At 52.2% G+C, this 20,555-nt stretch overlaps 1 long non-coding RNA gene across 3 annotated transcripts in view; it reads right to left on the bottom strand.

The window, feature by feature from the left end:
- The window catches only part of LOC109391202 (uncharacterized), a 7,658-nt gene extending 2,094 nt beyond the window's left edge, over positions 1–5,564 (bottom strand). Inside the window, exons 1-4 of one of the 3 annotated variants that reach the window (XR_002125752.1) lie at positions 5,246–5,564; positions 4,969–5,116; positions 3,196–3,359; positions 2,796–3,010 (exon numbers count right to left, since the gene is read on the bottom strand). This is a non-coding gene — a long non-coding RNA (uncharacterized LOC109391202). Of the gene's footprint in view, positions 1–2,795; positions 3,011–3,145; positions 3,360–4,968; positions 5,117–5,245 lie in introns of all 3 variants that reach the window. The other 2 variants (XR_002125753.1, XR_002125751.1) reach the window with 2 other exon arrangements.
- Between the last annotated feature and the right edge of the window lie 14,991 nt (positions 5,565–20,555).

Raw genomic sequence — 20,555 nt, 5'->3', positions numbered from 1 at the left:
AGAAGGGGGAGGAGGGGATAACAGAATTACAAGTTTTTTTCTAAGTTCTTCTACCAGCTCTAATAATCAAATCAAGAGAGACAGACTAAGAGGAGAAAAGCAATTAAAAACATATATATAATCCTTTGGGTCAAACGTGTTTGACAAAAATCCCAGGGTTCAGGAAGTAAAAGGAGAATTTCCTTAATCTGGAAATGGCTTTGGGTGATTTCAGTGGCCAATGGAATGCCTCAAACATTTGTTGTCTCTCTCCTTATGTAAGAGAAAAAGTAAGCTAATTAGGCAGATTGATATACTCAAAATCTCATAGCATGCTTTATGAAATAAGGAATAAGGATGTATCTATATGCACAGTCTTATTAGTAAAAATGCATTTTTCAGAAGATTACAATCTGCAAGGATCTGCAATTTCCTGGTATATTTTCATCTGTAATTGTAGTTGACATCTTACAATGTATGTTGCAGAGAAAAACAACTTTGTCTATTGCTTTATAATCAGATTTATAACCCTGTTGTATTCAGTTTTAGTCATTTATAGACGGTCATTATTTTACTGATATTTTTGCAAGTATGTTTCATCTTCTGAAACACACAGGATTCTGATTTATTCCAAAATACAGATCTCGGAGAATAAACTTTAACATCTTACCTTTAAGATGGATGAAGATTTACAGAATTCTAAGGAATAACTGTATTCATGAAATGCTGGCAAATGATCAAGCTGAGCAAAAATTGATTATATGGCACTGAGTAGACTAAGGATGATTATAACTTCCATGGACTTTTGTTTAAAATATTACTGATTTAAAAATCTTTTCTTTGGGGCCGGCCGAGTGACTCAGTTGGTAAGAGCACGAGCTCTGAACAACAGGGCTGCCGGATCGATTCCCACATGGGCCAGTAAACTGCGCCCTCCACAGCTAAGATTGTGAACAACAGCTCGACCTGGAACTGTGCTGCCCTCAGTGGCTGGCGACGACATAGGCTGCAGTGGGCTGCTGTCAGCCACCATGAGCAGCCGTCCAATGGCCAGAGACCAAATGCCTCAACCGGGAAGAGTGCAATCATCATAATACCAACATGGGCCAGTGAAGTGGCATCCTCCACAACTGAACAGAAGGACAAAAGGACAACTTGGCTGTTCCCCTCCCACAATTCCCCAATAAAATATTTAAAAAACACAAACAACACTTCTCTTTGTAAGATAGAAGGAAATTTGTTTCTTTTACATGACCTAAGACTTAGCAATTTGGTAAGGTATACATTTGTAAACATTTTTTTTTCTACTTGATCCCTCCAGAATTCAGAAAGTCTTAATATTTTTTTATGCCAATGTGATTATTTGTAGAAGTTTGATACCAATCTGTCCTCTTTACAACAGGACATAATTTGAAACTAGTTTTTATTACCAAGACTCTGGCTGCAGTATCGTATTTGAGAGAGAAATGCATAGACTCAGATATAACCAGATGGCTTTAAGGAATTAAGGTTGCCTTCTGGAAGTCCACAGAAACCCTTGCTGTGATGGCTTGCTTACATGGTTCCCAGCAGCCTTACCACATGAGTAAACAATGTCACTTCTTGGCAGGTACAGGAACCTCAAGATATTTGGGGGCCTCAAGGAGAGGGCGACTCGCCCAAAACCAACATGCATCGCAGGCACCACTGGACGGCAAGGCCTTGCCTTGGCTTTCCTGGCCGTCAGTCCTCTTCTGTTCAGTCTGCAGATTAAAAGTGTGAACAAGTCCAGCAAGTGGCTGCATGGCTATTTAACGTTCTTGCTGGAGTTACACAGATAATAGGCCCAGTTTATTAAAACTGGACCATTTTGCAAATAAATAAATGATGCCTAATTTGGCTATCTTTGTTAACAATAGGTGATTTGAGAGAGAAAAATATGTTGCAATAGTAACTATACTACGCCTTTATAAATACTAAATTTTAGTGCTACCAGTTGACTTCTAGGTTTTGTTTTGTTTTCTGCTTGTAAACTGGACAGGATCCTGAATTCTTCTAGTTTCTTCAAATATCTGCCTATGACTCTCCAAACACATTTCCAATTTTTCTCCCATTCTTTGAGTAGGAATCATTGAGAACAGTGATTTTTCAAAAGCCATGCCAGCTAAAGATGACAACTTGATATAAAATTCAGAAACTGGCCACAATAGCACATCCCTAAACATCTCAGTGCCTGAAGCTGTGTCAGCCACACAGGGTTTACCTAAGAAAAATGAGTAGTCCTATTTTCAAGCGAATGTGCCAAAGCACAGGGAATGCCATGTTTTTCCCTCCTGAACAGAAGAAGATTTAAGATCCCCTAAGCTTGGGCCGGCCGAATGGTGCATTGAGCTGGCTTGGGACGCCAGAGGGCCCCGGTTCGGATCCCACATATGAGGGCCAGTGACACTGCCCTCTACAGCTAAGATGCTGAACAACAGCTCAACCTGGAGCTGGGCTGCCGTGAGTCGCCGGCTTCGGTGTGGGCTGCAGTCCCCTGCTGCAGTGGGTTGCCATGGGCTACTGTATGTAGCCAGCAGCCAGCATGAGCGGCCACAGCCAGCGTGAGCGGCCAGTAGCCAGCGACTGATCTGCCTCACCCGGGAAGAGCGCAATGATGGTGCCAACTTGGGCCAATGAAGCAACGTCCTCCACAACTAGACTGAAGAACAAAACGACAGCAACTTGTCTGTTCCCCTTCCCCCAATTCCCCAGCGCTGTTCCCATCCCCCCAATTCCCCAATTAAAAAAAACAAAGATCCCCTAACCTTGGACCCACAGGCTTTTTGGATGCTTACCAATAGATGCATGAGCTTCCTCCAGCTGGCAGAAATAAGAGCCCATCTCTGCAAGCTGGGGTCAGACACAGAACTCCCTTGAGAGCTTCTCCCGGCCGGATACCAAGCAAGGCGCACCATGACAAGGGCACCCTCTGGATGGGAGAGGTCAGACACGAAATATTCTCACTGATCATAAGGCCAAGCTCTCAGGACCTATAACAGGATGAGAGACACTAGACAGAGACAGAGAAAAACATAACCCATGAGAATTCACACAAAGTAACCAAGGATTACTAGGCCAAGAAGTAAATTTCACAAATATTTTCTCCTTCCATTCTGAATACAAAAAAAGACAAAGCGATTCCCACCACTTTGGCTTCCACTGGAGCCTACAGACAGAAATCTGGGGTGTCCTCACATGGTAAGAATCCCCACTTTAGGCCGGCCAGTGTCAGATGCCCCAGGATCTCATCTCCAGCAGCCCGAGGGGAAGTGCCGGCTTCCAACCTGTGACTTGACTCACAGCATCAACTGTTGGGAGAAATTATTGTAACTTCTACCATCAAGGTTCTTCTGGCTGATCTAAGAATCAAATAGACAGGAGACAGATTAGCAAGAGAAAATAAGCAGATTTGATACGTACACAAGGGAACCCCACACACAAGACAGAGTCAGGGACCCCACATGCAGGAGAGTTAGATTGAAAATGAACGTGGGTATAGAAGACCTCCTGAGCTAGGGATGACGCAGGTACCCTGGGGGCTTCAAAGGGTCATTGCAGAATAAGAACAGATGGTTGGTGACTGTGAGTTTGCCTTGCCCTATAGGTGGTCAGAGATGGTGGCTGATGATCTCTTATTATGAGCAAAGCCCCTAATTCCTGTTACTCTGGACATTTAGAGGGAGGGACAGAAGTTTATCTTCAGGAAAAGATAAAATCGCCCTTAGCTCAAACCAGTCTGCATACCGCAAAAGCACATCTTGGAGTAACTTGTAAGAACTTCCACATCTTTATTTTAAAACCGCTGCCATTGGATGGATAAGATAATATAAGAGTTAGATCCAAAATGTATTCCTGCCAGATGGAAATAAACTTCCCTGTTTATACAGCGACAGTCTTCTCTTAATAATATTTGTGTGAAAAGCCCTTAATGGTTGCATTTGCCCTTGGTTACAGGGCCGTGGAGGGAGTTTGTACTTCAAAAACACCCTCGCCTCCCATTCTTTTCATCAGTGTATCACTATGAAACAATATAAATTATTCATTTATCCAATGTGACAATATTTGATTCATACAACTTTGGTCCTTAGCGTTGAGAGGAGAGTTTTCTTAGTAATCAAGGACGAGATTAAAACAGAAAAGTATCTTAAGAAAACATAGGATCTTTGCTTTCTAGACAGAAAACTTGTCATAACATCTTATCTAGAGCAGAACAGTGCAGGAAACGTTTGTCCTTTAACAAAGTCAAAAAGAACTAAACTCTGCATCTACATCACCTAACTTTTGATATTTCCATTCATTTACTTCATTAAATTTATTCCAATCTTATTTGGCATAACCATACCTAACATCGCTTCTCTCACGATTTCCCTTCACGAACCTTCTACAACTTTCCTCTTTACATTCAGATATTGTCCTGTTTTCCCGTTTCCCATTCTGAACCAACCAGCTTCACTTTCAGACAAGCTTAACTGCCTTTCCTTCCAAAATACATCTCCGTATCTCATTCCTTTTTTTATACCCAAAACATAGCCTGTTTTTCGTGTATATACAATCGTTTGTCCTATTAATTTTTATTTCTGTAGCTTTAATTACATATTGGCGTTCTTAACTATTAAAAGACATTGCTAGTGAAAAAATTACACTGTGACTATTACACGAGTATTCTTTACCTTGATACATTCGTGAACAAATTTAATAATTTCTAGAAATATATTTCCTCAGCACTAAAACATTTAATGCTCCACAAGACGCGTTATGTTGCATTCACAAAGCCTATATGTTTGGTGCATCAAATATTTAATATTCAATTGATCAGAGATTGGAATAGATTTATCAAAAATGCCGCCACAGGGAGGAGGGGGCTCCCCAGTTTCCTCAAATCTATCTCAGTGCTCCTTCAGCCCAGGTGTGTTCTCACAAGGGGGGACGAGAAAGGGGGGGGCTGAGGAGGAGTCCAAGTCTCCACACCTCTGTTGGGTCGGACCCCAAGTTCAGGCCGAGCCCCTCCGTCCATCGCGTCTCCACAGGAGAAGCCGTCAGCCCGGGGGGGACGCAGGCTGGGGTTCAGGGGCAGCTCCCCGCGACATGCGCACTCACAGCACAAACCTCTTTAGCCCTCACAACAGGAAGAAACACCAGACAAACCCGAGTCAGTCTCCGCCCCCTACTTTACGCCAAAACTAAAAATAACACACTCGGATCGCCCACCCCACCCTCAGCCGGCCTCGCGGGCGGGTCTCCTCACCGTTCCCTCCCGTGTCGGTCCCGCGGCGCCACCCGGGCTCCTGAGGGACACGGGCGGCCTCAGCACTGGGCGCCCCCGAAGCCGGGAAGCTCCTCTCTCGCGCCTCCTGAGAGGGCGCAGCAGAGTCGTCGCTCGCCAGGAGCCAACGCCACGGACAGAAGACACGTGCACTACGTGGGGTCACGCTGGGGCACGCGAGTGGGGCATAGGGTCACGCATGGGCACGCAGGGGTTCAGGTGGGGGTCACGCCGGCTGGGACCGGCCGCGCAGTGCGGGCAGCCCAGGTCTGAGGGCAGGGCGACCTGAGTCTGCACTGATCGGCCAATCGCCCCAGGACCCGCCCCCCGGCCCCGCCCCCGGCTCCGTCATGTCCCTGCGCCCCAGGCCCTGCCCTGGATCCCAGCGCGGCTCTGTCCTGGAGGCCTGGTCTGACCCGGCTGTGCGGGCTGCGTGCCAGGGAGCGGCCCCCACGTGGGAGGGCCAGGCTGTCCCCCGGGGGAGGGGAGCTGAAGGGACCCAGCTCTTTCACCCTCAGTGTCAGCGGCCCCTCCTGCCCAGGGAGGGCTGTGGTCACCGCCGGATGCCTGGATTTCCAGAGTGGGAGATGGCAGAAGAACGCGCTCCCCCTCCCAGGGCAGGTGTTCAGGTCCTTTGAAATGTTAAGGTGACAGCAGGTTTAGAAACTTCTGATTTTACTTTCCTAAGTCTCTACCTGAGCACCGATTTTTATTGTCAGAGAGAAAACAAGTATAAAAGGAAAGAAAACATCGCACCAAGGTTTGGTACAAGTGCGTGACCACCAACCACTGACGACCAGAGAACAGCAGCCGAGCTGGGTCACATGGGACTTGAAACCTTAGTCCCATGAGGCCAAACCCTAGAGGCAGGGAGAAAAGTATAAACCTGACAACCAGACAAGCCACACAGTCTCATTAGAAAGACATACACACGTGTTACTCCCAAGATGCCCACGAGATGGCTGCAGAGACCAGCATTTCCAAGTGACATACACACAGGTATTATTCCTGAAACTCACACGAGATGGCAGCAGAAAATAGCTTTTACTGGTGACTACTCAGGTGTTACTCCCTACGTGCACAAGAGATGACAGCAGAGAGCGATTCCCCGCCCGCCCCCTTTAAAATGAGACTCCTGGGCCTTGTGGCAGAACAAGCTCTCCTGTTGGTGTCCACACAGCCAAAGTCCCCTGAGTGCTGACTCCGGCATCTGTGCCAGCTTTGTCCTCAGGACAGCGCTCACCACAGCCCCTCCTGGCCTTCGCACCCCTGCTCCTCTCCAGACTCATATCCCCGCCTCAGCTCAGGCCGGCAGCACGTCTCACAGTCTTTTCACTGGTCTCCCCGCTTCCCGTCCCTCTCTCGTCCAGTGCAACCTCCACACTGACCAGCTTGAACTTTCTAAGTTAGGGATCCAATCCTGTCACTTCTTGTGCATAGAACTACCAACAGCTTCCTCCTAGGGTGGGGAATGAAGTCTCTGTCATCAGCACAGTGTGTAAACTTTATCAGTCCTCATGTTCTTCTCCTGGTCTTCTTTCCTATCATAACACCCCAATTCGGTCCCCAGGTATCCCCAGCTGTCAGCATTAACTTGTATGGTTGGATGACCAGTGTGGGCTTTAACAGATAGTGTGTCCAGCACTCAGACTGAGCATGAATGCGGAAACCTGAATATAATACAAACTCTAGTGAATAATAATGCATCAACATTTGTTTGTTAATTGTAAAAATTCTGGAGGAAAAAAACCTAGAAAGAGAGGGGAAATTAAAAATAAAATAAGAGAAAACGATTGCATTGAAATGAGTGACTTCCTAGGGAAAATTGCACATTAACAAAATGGACCTAAAATATGGAAAAGACGAACAGATCAATTAGCCATGAACCTCTTCCCCTGCTGGTTCTCCTCTCATGTCCTGGGGTTCCCTCTCCTGAGACAGGGAAGGAACAAGGACAGAGCTGGTTGGCAGCTCCCCTAAAATCTGACCCCACCCAGTGTCCTCATGTCCCCCAGCTGGGCCCCGCCCAGTGAGGACACTGTGTAGAGGAAGTCTCAGGGATTATTGATTCTGCTGTGTCAGCCAGGACTTTTTTTATTGCAAGGGGCTAGGCACACTTACTGAAGTAAAACAAATTAATACTCTTTAATGGCAAAAATAAATCAATGCTTGCAAGAGGCAAGTTTAAGAGTGGAATTGGACCTGGCAGGTCCCGGTTCTCACACTCTCTTTGGCCTCAGTGTGAGGCCGCCTGCTGGGAGACGCAGCTGCTCCCACAGCTGTGATCCTCACCGAGTGTGACTGTTAGAGGCTTGTTACCACCGGGAGGCCAAAGGGTTGCAGGGCCACGGTCTGCTGTGTGGCTGTCATGGCCAGGGCCACATTCAGTGTTTGCAGGGTTCTCACCTCTCTTGGAGGCTGAGGCTGTGAGGGAGGATGCGCTGGAATCACCACATGGATGCTGGGAACTGAAACCTCCCAAGACGCTGTCTGCACTTCCTGGGGAGCTGCTCAGCTGCCCAGCACCATGGTCAGCTCAGTAACTGGCTGTGGGGGCTCGACAGGGCCCTACTGGCCTGAGCTGGAGGACCACAGATGCCTCCATGGATGGTCAGAAGCCTAGGGCTCTGTCTGAGACCTGAATGTCTCCTGCTGCCCACTCGGATGGGATGAAGAACCCAGATAGTCCAAGGAGGGCCCCACCAGCCCTCAGGAAGGCTGTACCTGGGGGTGGGCAGGTCATTGCACACAGTCCTGTATAAATCCACACATGTCTACTGAATGCCCTTGTGTGTCAGGGCTGAGCTGGAACCGTGGGCTGCCACCCCTTCCCTGGGGAGAAGGCAGATGGAAATACTGCATGAGTCAGGCTCTCCACAGCCCTGGACTGAGGCTGAGTTGGATTTAAACCAGTGATCAGAGTCTAGGACTGTGGGACAAACAACCAGCGGTCTACTCAAACCCTGACTCATGTGTGACCCTGGGCGAGTCCTGTCCATCCTGGAAGCCTCAGAGAGATAAATAAGAGAGGAGGAAGTGGGCCAGTGAGGCTCCAACCGACCCCAACCCTCTGACACTAACCCCCTAACCTCAAACCTCAAACCTTAAATCCTAACAACCCTACCCCCGGACACCGTGACCCTCAACCCTGACACACTCTAAACTGTGACCCTCTGACCATGACCCTGACTCTTATTCTGACCCTTAACCCTGTTCTTGATCCTGACTGATCCTCACCCTAACATCCTTTAACAAATAAAACTCAACAAATTAGGTATAGACGGAATATATTTCAACAAAATTTAGGACACATGTGACAGCTAATATCACACTCAACAGTGAAAGGTTGAAAGTTTAGCCTCTATGATCAGGAAAAAGATGGGTCTACACTCTGACCGCTTTTATTCAATGTCTTACTGGAAGTCCCAGCCAGAGCAGTTAGGCAAGAACAAGAAATAAAGGATGTCCAAATCATAAAAGAAGAATTGTCTCTGTTTGCAGAAGATACGATCTTATATGTAGAAAATCCTAAAGATCCCTCAAAAAAATCTGTTAGAACTGGAAAATATATTCAGTAAGGTTACAAGATACAAATACACAGAAAAATCAGTTGTACTTCTATACACTAACAAAGAACGATCTGAAAAAGACATAAAGAAAATAATCTTATCTACACTAGCACCAGAAACAATAAAATACTTAGGAGTAAGTTTAACCAAGGAATTAAAATATCTGTAAATGGAAAACTATAAAACATGATGGAAGAAATTGAAAAAGACACAAATAAATGGAAAGATATGACATACTCATAAAATAGTAGAATTAATACTATTAAAATGTCTATACTACCCAAAGCTATGAATACAGTTCAATGCAACCTCTATAAAAATTCAAATGTTTTTTTTCACATAAACAGGAAAACTCCTAAAATTCTTATAAACTGCATAAGGTTTTCACTGCCTCAAGCAATCCTGAGAAAGAAGAACAATGCTGGGCATCGCATTTCCTGACTTCAGACTGTATTCCAAAGCTACAAAACAAGAACCGTATGGTGCTGGCATAAAACGAGACACGGCCCCGTGGGACAGAATCAAATGCCCAGAATAAACACACACATGGACCTGTCTTCACTATTGACCTTTCTAAACGTTCAGGAGCTCTCCCTGGGAGGGGAAACTGAGAGAAAGGGCCACTGCGGAATAAGTGAGGGAGGGATTATGTGCCAATTCATTTGAAAACCTGGTGTTTCAAACTGCCTGGGTGAGCACGTTCAGTGGGGTCCTCTGAGCAGGAAGGTCTCCGTGGGACTGGGCTGGGGCTGTCAAGTCGGTCACCTGGGCCTCTGTCTCCTTTTCTACGGAGCAGCTTTTTGGCCACTTTGAGTATCAACTGGGCGGATATCTGTTGTTATAGACAGTTGAAAATCTCCAATGTGGCCCAACCCAGGATGTGACATTTAAGAAAACAGATTTATGAAGCAGAGCTAGAGGCCTGAGGCCCCAGGGAGGATTAGCAACCCCACCCACCAGTCACAGTCCCCAGGGTTGGCTGCCTCCCAGGAGGTGCCAGCTGCTGAGGGGCCCATGGTAGACACATGGGGAGACCCCTCTCCATCTTGGTCCTCCTATGGGGACAGGCCTACCCGCCTGGAGATGTCCCTGGTCTCCTTCAGGTGGTGAATCGAGGCAGGCGCTCTGCAGAACACAAAGGGTGGTGAGCTGTGGGAAGTTCCTGAGGGTCCTTCCTTGGCTTCTGGGGGGAAGAGCTGTGAGGTGGGGAGTGGGAGCCCTGCTTGCTCTAGCTTCAGTCCTCCTCAATTTCCATGTCCCCTCCTGGGTGGGACAGATGCTCAGGGAGCCAAGGGAGGCCACATTTAGGACCCAAAGAGTGATACTGAGAGAGTGGAGGATTTTAGCTCAACCCAAGGAAGGAGCCAGGAAGGAAGTGAGCCTCCCACCACGGGGACCTGAGATTCCAGGTCAGCGTGCCTGTGGCAGGAGGGACCTAGACCCTACGCAGGGGTTCAGGCTGCAGACTTCAACCTTGGGAACTGACACAGCACAGGCACTTCTCAAGGCTCTGGGTAGGGACCCCGCTGGACCTCCCACAGCCACCCTGGCACATGGCTGCAGGCCCAGCACCCTGGCCCTGACCTGGGCCATCAACACCAGTTCTCCCAGGCAGGCAGTGAGGATGCCACTGGCCACACTGTTGAACTGTGTGACAAGGACATGGACAGTGGGTGCCAGGTGCTCGCAAACAGGCTTTCCCTTCAGGACCATGTAGAGCCCAGCACTGGTGGGGTGCCACCATCTTGAACAGCTCCAGGGAAGAAGGGGAGTGTCACCTGGCCGTGCCACACCCCAGCTCATGTCCACAATCCCCTGCAGTACCAGGCAAGGGTCGCTGGTCAAGGCCGGAGCTCAGGAAGCTAAAGATGTGGCCTGAGCCCTGTGTGAGTCCCAGGAATTCGTTCCCAGTCCTCCGAGGGCACCAGCACAGGATGACCCAGGGTGCAATATTGGCAGGGTTCCCCCAGCACAGGATGACCCAGGGCCCAGTACTGGAGGGGTCCCCCAGCACAGGATGACCCAGGGCCCAGTATAGGTGGGGCCCCCCAGCACAGGATGACCCAGGGATGGGTCAGGATGGCGGGAAAGGGAAGGAACGTCTGCTCCAGCCCCTCCTCACTCCAAGCTGGTCCCAGGGGGCACTTTCCTGTACCCTGGTCAGCCCCCAGGTCTGACTCTCTGTTCAGATTCAGCTACACCCATGGGCTGTATTTGTCTGTCTTCCTTGCTGCTGAGTACACACATGGTGCCTAATAAGTGCTGAGGCTGCTGAGCTCCTGGGCCGGTGGGTGGGGGACCCAGCTGGAGGCACATGGTGACCTCCCCTCTCCCACCCCTCAGGCCTGGCCCGCCCAGCTTCCTGTCTGTCCTGCCTCATCTAATGGGCGCAGCCACTCTGGGCTGCAGGTCCTGAGTGTCCACTTCTGTCCGCAGGAGGACAGTGAAGGCTTGGGGGCTAGGGAAGTGGCCCAGGTCACACGGGTGGTAAGTGGCAGAGCTGGGCTTTGGACCCAGCTCGCAAGAGTCTGGATCAGGGAATGGCAGGCCAGGGCAGCTGGTGGCAGAGGGACAGCCTGGGCCCCCACCCTCAGAGCCCACTGCTCTGCCACCAGCCTTGGAGGAAACTCGAGGGCTTAGGCTTCTCCTCCCTCAGCAGCTTCTCGGTGGTCACAGCCCTGGGACAGCCAGGCTCTGAGGCTGGAGCTGCCCTGTCGTTAGAGGTGCTGCTGCAGACAGAGTTCTCACAGGAGCCGGTGGGCCAGCTGGCACCGTGAGGCTGGTGCTCGCTCCAGCTCTGGAAGGGTGGACAGAGGTGACACTGGCTGCAGCACTAGTGCAGCTGGTAGAGGCAGAGCTGGACATGGCTGTGGAGCAGGATGAGGAGACAGGTGCACGCTCGCGCTTTCCAGACAGGAACAACGCCACTGCCTCTGAGGGAGCGCCAGCCCGTGAGCCCCGCCCCAGACTGCAGTCCCCTCATCTTCCAGCTCCGCCTCAGTGGGTCTGGCTGCTCCAGCAGGACGTGGACAAGGATCCCAGGGCCCTCCCAGTGGGAGGCTGACTTGCACATAGGCCAGCTCCAGCCTGAAACAGGCAAAGCACAGAGGTGGCCTTGGGGGAGGGGCAGGTGGGCAGCAGAGTCAGAGTCCTGGCCTTTCCTTCCTCGGTGCCCTCCACGGCACCTTGCTTGGGACCGAGCTGTGTCTAAGCTCCTACGCCAGAAACATCCCACTCCATCCCACCGCCGACCCGTGCGGCTGTCCCGCTCACCCAGCAGGTTGAGCACAGCCTGTGTGAGTCTCTTCTTCCCACTGACATTTCTCGAAAGGCCTGGACACTCCCAGCCCTCCCTGCACCTGGGCATCTGGACGGAGGCGCGAGGCCAACCTGTAAGCAGATGCTCGCACACCTTCTGTTCCGGTCCTGGTGGCGGTGGTCAGGAGGGGTGTGTGTGGAGAGGGGCAGGAAGACGGGATGGTGGTGGGTCTGGGATTCTGGAGGACAAGTCAGCCCAGCCTCCACCCTGCCCAGGGGCCTGGGACCTCCCCCCGACACACACAGTTCTCTGCAACGCCTGGCCTCCTGGAGTGGAAGCTGCCAGGCCTCAGCCCTCCCGTAAGAATCAGATGTGTGAGGTCAGGGCTCTACCAGGCCCTCCTCACTCACAGCCCCCCTATTCTCCCTCACGAAACCCACCTTCTGGACCCGACAACCACTCACTTCTGTAGGCTCGTGTGGCCTGTCAGCCTGGTCAGAATATGGGGAGAGGCCTCCACATGTAGAGGAGGCCATGAGGGCATCAGGTCTGCTGGGTGGTGGACAGGACCTGTGAGTGACATCTAGTGTGCCTGACTCACTGACTAAAACTGAGGCCCAGGGGTTGTGTCTGCTTCGTTCACTGAGTTATACCAAGTGTCCCAAAAGTACCTGCTTGTCATAGGTGCTCAATACACATTGATGAACAAATGAACTCCAGCCACAACCATCCCAAGTATCTGAGTGGGCCCAGGGCCCCCTGCTGTCCCCGGAGATCCCAAATCTGGCTACACCAAGGACAAGGACAAGGACCAGTAGGTGGACTCTCAAACTGTTTCACGGGTTGCTTTCCACGTGCTTTTCCAAACTAAGAAATGCCACAGGCCAGGGAAGGAGGAGGCAGGCACATTTTCATGGAAGGGAGAGAGAAGTAATTGCCACAAGTAGCACAGCATGTCCAGCAGCCCTTTCTGCAGAGCTTGGATCTGGGCTAGGGGACCTGGAATTTAGCCCAAGCTATCAGTGAGACAGATGTGGCTCTGGGCTAGATGGCTGCCGCCTGACTTCCCTCTGTCACTGCAATGTCACCCAAGTGGTGACAGTGACTGGACTGTGCAAAGCTGAGGGAGCTCATGGATGAGCGCTGTGTCAGCCACACAGGACGATGTGAGGCCAGGAATCCTGGTCTCATGTTTGTGATGTGAAGCAAGGCTTCCACCCCTGTGGTCCTCGTGTGCTGAGTCGGCAGTCTGCTCAGGAGTTGGGGGGGCGGGGGACATTGTGAAGGGCCACTCCGGGTCACCGCCCCTCTTCAGAGCTAGAGAATAGAAGGCTGCGGTCCCCTCCCACCGTCAGATCTGTGAGGTCCGAAGAGGCCCCTGCTCTCATAAGTGTGGTGAGGCTCTAGGGACACCTGACACCCCCCCACTCATCTCCCTCCGTGTGTCAAGGAACTGTTGCCACATCAAGGCCCCTCTGCTTAGCCCCTTCAGAGAGCCCAAAAAATCGGTCTGTGGGGCTTGGGGTGCTGGGCCCATGTGGTTGCCTATACCTGGGTCTCGCCTGCTCCAGCACCTAAATGACTGAGGTACTGGCCCCTCCCACCCTCCGCGTGTCCCCGTTCTGTGCCTAGAAGCTGTGGGCCCTGGCGCACTGGCACTGAGGCCAGTGGTCCCGGTCCGTGGCCCGCCCCCACAGCACACAACACTCCCTCTGCCACCAGGGGGCGCATCTCCCTTTGAAGTACCGCCTGGCTGCTAAAACGGGGTCCAGAGAGTCGAGGCGAGGAAATAGGGGCGCAAACCGGGAGATTTACCGAGAAAACAAACGTCAAACCTACAGCCAGGTTCCCATAGTTCTGATCTTATCCTGGACCCCAAATTCACATACAGAGGCCGATGTTCTAAGAAGTCTGCCTATAGAAATTTAGTTGTGACATGCACCCGAGGTCCCCCACTTCTGGATGGATGCCTGTGGGATTTTGTTTGCACAGGGTGCAGGTCTGGCTATTGGAGCTCCTGTGGGGACCAGCCTAGTTCCCAAGACCTAGACTTGTAGGGACACCAGGAAATAAGTATTAAGGTGAGAAAGGGACTTTGGAATCAGCAAATTCTTTCCCTAGTAAGAAGCTACATGTCCCTGAGCAAGTGACTCGGCCTCCTGAGGCTGTTTTGTCATAGACATAATAATGCCTCCCCGTTAAACACACTCATTCCACAGTTTTCTGTGCCTGGACACCCAGCCTGAAGGCTTGGCGAGCATTGGCTATGTGTGCCTACATGTGAAAAACCTGGGCTCACAAAACCAACTCCGGGGAGCCCCACTTTGTGGCATCTGGTTTCCCTGTCATAGGTGAAATCTAAGGTAAGTCCCAAGACTTCGGTCATTCTCCAGTAACTGAAGCCCTCTGATCCTCAGTCATTTTTAAAAGCCTCATTTCAGTGGTTAGAATGCCTGGTCTCTGTCAGCATTCACGCTGGCCCCTTGCAGGGTCAAGGGTCTCACCTGACGATAGCTGCTGGAATCCACATTCTCGGGCTTAGCCAGTGTTTGGAGCTGGCACTTCCTCTCATGAGACCCACAGACACCCCCCACCCCCACCCCCACCACTAGGGGGGTGCAGTGCCCACAGACCCTCCCGGCAGTCTCCAGAAGCCCCCACGCCTGCCCTTTCCCAGGCGGTAGAAGTAAGCACACCTTCTGTCCTGACCAGCAATGGGGGCGAAGACCCTCCCCAGTGTGGTCACTCAGAGTCCCTGCAACCATGCCCCCCAAGCTCGTTATCACCTTAGGACTTCCCAGGGCCCCTCCTTCTATCTGAAGGGGCCTCCCTCTGGCCAAGTCTCAGCTCACTGTCAACATTCAAGACAGGCGCCCAGTGAAAAACAGCCACCGAAGCACTTACCTGTAACAAGCCCCCGTCTTAACTCTCCACATAGGAATGCCTAGTGTTTTTCTTATTTACTAATTAACCCCACCCCAAGCTCCAGCCCCCAGCAGAGCCAGCACACAGTAGGAGCTCAGTAGAAGCTGGTCATGGGCTTGTGGGGCTGTTAGAGTTAGAGGGCAGCAGGTGGAGATGAGCAATCAGGACAGAGCTGGGGATCCCGCACCGAGGGCTTCGTGAGTGAGGCTCACCACAGGGAGGCGGGGGAGGCTGGGGGGGGGATCCTGGCGGTTCCCCAGCTGGTGAGGGCAGCAGGTGGGGTTCAAAAGCAATGAGACAGTGAGTTCTCTGTGGACAATTCTTTAGAAGTTTTGCTGAAACGGGGAAGAGAGACAAGGTGTGGTTGAAAGGAAAGCAGGACTTAGAACTGCTGTGTGTGTATTGCGACGTTTTGAGTCTGTGGGGTTACAAAGAAACAAGTCTACAGATACAGAGATATTCTGTGTTACCAGTATGTATTATGAGTATCATACATTATTATGAATATTAACCCCTTATCTGATACATGGTTTGCAAATATTTTCTCCTATTCTGTCGGTTGCCTTTTTACTGTTTGTTTCCTTGCTTCACCGAAGGTTTCAGGTTGGATGTAGTCCCATTTCCATTTTTGCTTTCATTGCTTGTGTTTTTGGTGTCACATCCAAGAAGTCTTGCCCATTCCAATGTCATGAAGCTTTTCCTCTGTTTTCCACCAGGAGTTTTATAGTTCAGGTCTTGTGTTTAGGTCTTTAGTTCATTTTGAGTTAATTCTTGTATGTGCTGCACCATAACCGTTCATCGTTATTCTTTTGAATGTGGATCTTCAGTTTTCCCAACACTATTTGTTGAAAAGACTATCCTTTCCCCATTTGTATTTTTGACACCTTTGTAGAAGATCATTTGACCATATATGTAAAGGCTTATTTACGTTCATATTATCACTTTAGCCCTGAGGCGGGAGACAGGGTCCAGCTCAGCTTCCTCCCGTGATGGTGGCCATGCCCTTGGCCTTCTGGACCTCAGTTTCCTCATCTGTAACATGGGGCAATGCAGTGACTGTTGGCCTCCTGATTTGCACGAACAACACAGTGTCTGGCACACTAATAACCCTAGTGAAAATCGTCACTGTTACTGGAATGTCATTATTGTTTTCCCTGTGATGTTGGGAGGAAGGACAGCAGCACAGATGTGGCAGCAGAGAAGCTGGTGGGTGTGGGCGAGGCGGGCAGGGAGGAGTGTGAGACCCGGGAGGGGGGGCGGTTTCCTCAGTGACCTGGAGAGGGCAGACCAAGAGCTGGGCCAGAGGACCCGGCTGGGTGTTCCTGCGCTTGCAGCTTGCTGGGGCTGCCCACCAGGGTCCCTGTCTGCGCGGTGTGAGCAGGCCCCGTGGAAACCCCGGGTCCCCCTGGCTCGGCGCCAGCATCCAGGCTGACCACCTGGGACCTCCGCGCCGCTGCGAGGGCCGGGACGGGGAGGGAAGGGTTAAACCGCCGCCGCGGCCGGGTGGGGGAGCTGCCGCCGCCGGCGAGTCGCCGCGATTGGCCCGCGCGCAGGACCCGGGGGCAGCTGCGGGCGGGCGGCCGCCCAGACTTCCCGGACGCGCCTGGCGCCTCGGCTGCGCCGCCGGCGGCCTCCGGGGACGCGCGGCCCGGCTGCCTGGGGACAGCTCCGCTCCTGCGCCAGCCCCCCACTCCCCATCCAGTCTCCTGCCCCGGGCTGGGGGCGGCGGGACCGTCTCTCTCGGTGCTCGTCTACCACAGCAGCAGCGCGGCTGTCAGCGCCTCGGACGCGTCCGCTAGCCACGGCGCCACCAGCCCGCCAGCACCTCTGCCCCTTCCAAGGACAGGCGACAGGGTACCAGGTCTCCTGTGGACCTGGTTCTGTCTGTCCTGATGTCCAGCCATGGGGCAGCCTTCCCAGTCCCATGGGGCCGGGGGTGGGAGGCCCTGCTTTGGCTGACCACCCTGGGGGCCGGATGGGTCTGGGTGCTCTCAGTACCCCTCCCCGACCCCAGGCACCTCACACACTGACTGGGTACGGTTGGACTTGCCCCCTGGGCACCATGTGCTGCCAGCACCCTGCTGATGAGCCCTCAGCCATCCTACCGTGGCCGGGACCTTGGCAGGGTGCCCAGGCCAGCACCCCCACTCCACGACCTCTGGCAGCCACTCAGACTAGGCTCCTACTTGGAGTACCTGGAAGAGGCTGCAAAAAATTCCAACATGAAGGGCAGGAGTTGATAACATCTCTGCTCTTGGTTTGAAAAGTGTAGGTCTGCTCATGCTGGTGAAAAAAAATCTCAATTCATAGAGAATTCCATTGGAAAAAAAAAAGATGGGGGTAAGACCCTTAAAAAAAAAATTGGCAGTTTTCAGGAAAAAGTTTCTCCGTTTTTTTTAATGTCTGGACCCTAGCCAAGCACCTTCCTCCCTGCCCCCACCCCAGCTCCAGATAGGACCCTCTAGACTTCAGCCTTGAACAAGGTTTAAGCAGAAGGGTATGTCTGCTTCCTTACCTGGGGTGGGGGGTGGGGTGTGGCTGGACTTGGTCTATGTCCTCAGCCACCCCACCCCCACCCTGGCTCGGCCCTCCACCCCCTCCTGAGCTGCTGTCCCTTTGCAAAAAGGCAGCACCCGCCTTCCAGCCCCCACTCCAAGGGGTGGGAAGCAGCGAGGCCATCACCTGCCTGCTCCCTCATCTATCATCACCCTGAACAGTGTTTCATAATAAAATTACTCATCCCTGCCCAGTGATAAATGGATCAGTCTAGAGGCGACCACACAAGGTGGGGGTGGGGGCGCTCCATTTAGGATTTCTGGGCGTGGGTGAGGGAAACCGGGTGAATTGTGTCTCTGTGTTAACGCACAGCCTGGCAAGGGCCATGTTAGTGTGCTTCTGTGTCCTGAAGTGTGCTCTTGGTAAAAAGACATGTGTGTAATTGTGTGTTGGGGTGGGGTGGGGCCAGCTGGGATTCGGTGGCCTGACAAGGTCGCAGACAAGAGAGGTTACATCCCCAGGGGAAGGGACTGCAGGGATCAGAAAAGTGGGGTGAGCCACACAATGGGGTGCTGGGCAGATGCTGGGAGGGCCTGGGGGTCTGGGAGCCTAGCAAAGGGAGGACAGCAAGCAGCCTGGGGGTGTGCAGGCAGGGTGACCATGCGTGTGCAGGCTGGTACGGCAAAGCCCCTGCCCCTCTAGCCTGGAGTCCCCAGATGTCAGTAACCTCAGCACCAGCCCTGGGCAGCAGGACGACATCCAGTGGTTCTTCTGGACCCTACTGCTTTCAGCCCAGGAGTCCCTGGGAAGCTCTTGACTGGCAACGAAGGGGTTAATTAGTCCTCAAAGCGATGGGCTGAGGAGCAAGCCTTGGCCTGCAGCAGCTGTGAGCTCCTTTGATTAAGGCACCGAGGTCCAGAGGACCAGGCCTCAGACGTGCTCTGCCACCTGTAAAAAAGAAGGAAAAACAGCACCTACTCCCAGGTTGCTGTATGATGATGCTAGTGAAATGCTGAGTCACTGTGACACCTGATCCCAAGGCCTCCTGAGGGCAGGCTGGCCCCAGCAGAGCTGGGACCTTCTGGGGCTCACAGCTCAGGTAGGAACATCTGACTCCTGTGAGCGGGACTGCTGGAAGTGCGGAGCTCGGAAGCTCACTGTCAACGGACTCCTTCTGACTGGAGATCCCAGAAGCTTCAGGGAGGAAGTGGGGAATGCTGTGCAAGTCAGTTCTGGAAGGCAGGCGGCCCACCCACCGCTCCTGGGTTGTGTCCCACAGAGGGTCTGCCTGCCACACCTGGAGGGCTGCAGGTGGCTTTTCAGACTCCCAGGGCGGGAAGAAAGGGCTGTCGCTCACCTTTGTCCCTGTGAGACTGTGCCTGGCACAGAGGCAGACTCAGTGCGGGTTGAACAAATCAGGGAGAAATAATAAATGTGTGTTCACCCTGCGGGCAGCAGAGCCATGGAGCTAATGAGTCGGGAAATGACGGGTTGACCGCTCCGGGCAGCACCGGAGAGGCCAGTGCAGGAACAGCAGGGGCCTAGGAGGGCTGCCTGTGAGGCAAGGCAAGGCCAGGCGCTCAGGGACGTCTGAGACTCCAACAGGGAGCAAGTGAGGGACAAGGCAAAGGGGGCCTGGGCAGAGGGGCTGTGGTGTCTGTGCTGTTTGTGCACTGAGCTTCCCAAAGTCACTGCATCTGAGGACAGTGTCTGGCAGAGGGGAGACCACCTTCCAGGATTAATACTGTCCTTCAAGCTCCCCTGAGGGCAGCTGCAGGCAGCATCCGCCCCCCACGTAGGCCTCCGACTTGGGGTTCCCAGAGGCTGCACCCTGCTGCTGGATGTGCTGAGGGTACATGGCGTTTCTCTATGGCAAAGAGTGTTACCTACCACTCTAAAAATGCCTCGATCATTGGAGCCTTTGGGTCCAACCTGTCCCCCGAACAGAAGAAACAGAACCTAGTTTCAGACTGTGGATGGACAAGGGGCCCCATGTTAAACCTGACAAGCTCAGGAGACTGAAAATAACTGCAGAGGATGGTGTGAACATAAAAATTCCTAACAAAGGTGGGCCGTGGCGGGAAGTCACATCCTTGGCCTGTAGCTTCCTTGACAAAGGTCAATCTTTACCCTAAGCCTGTCTGCCGTCTTTTTTGCATCTAAGATAACATACCCCTGCAATATCAGGGTAATCTCTTTTTCTGGACCCCCAGGGGGCACAACCCACCACACCAGAGCAGGAAACTATAAAGTCCCTCATTGTTATCTCCTTCCCCAAATACTCTATGTGCTGTAAAGTGCTGTTAATTATGCTGCACCCACCAATGTAAAAAGAGCCTGTGTCTCTCCATTTCACTTTTGTCCAATCCCAGAGATTTCCCCGCTTTGCTTTCTCCCACACCTTTAATCTACAACCAATGGATTTCATGTAACCCTCCTCCTTTGATTCTAATGTATAAAATAAGTTGCAAAATGGCCATTTTCTGGAGCATTTTCTCAATCCGTTGAGATTTTGCTTCCCGGCAATTGTCGTCAGTTTGGCTCAGATAAACTCTTATAAGTTTTCTCTTAGACTGGATATTTTTCGTCGACAAGACCAAGACCCGGTTGGATGGCACCCTCACTGCCCCTCCACTCTATCTGTCCACCACTCCTCCACCCTGGTCTGGACATGCCATTCCTGAGGCCATCTGTGGAGCTGGGAGCCCAGGCCCCGGTCTGCCTGCAGGTCACATGTCCACCTCCTCCAGGTTTTGCCCCAGTATGCTCTTTTGGCCAGAGGGCCAGCCCTTGAGACAGTGGGCGCCATGCCTACTCCAGCAAGCTCCCCATTTCAGCAACACCCTGTCCTTACAGCCCTTGGGCAGTGACAGGCCAAGATCTGAACCCACCTCTGTTTTGGACAATGTCCACTGCAAGCCAAAGGCAGACACGTCCAGCCCTGCCCGTGCCTCGTGCGCAGTCACGTTGGCAATATGTGCCCTTGGGTGGCATATGTGTTTCCGAGACTGCTGCTCCTGGGCCTGCAGAGTGCACTCCAGGT

This window comes from Hipposideros armiger, unplaced genomic scaffold (genome assembly GCF_001890085.2).
Source record: "Hipposideros armiger isolate ML-2016 unplaced genomic scaffold, ASM189008v1 scaffold_284, whole genome shotgun sequence".
Taxonomy (NCBI): domain Eukaryota; kingdom Metazoa; phylum Chordata; class Mammalia; order Chiroptera; family Hipposideridae; genus Hipposideros; species Hipposideros armiger.
This window is presented reverse-complemented; position numbering and strand designations above follow the sequence as displayed.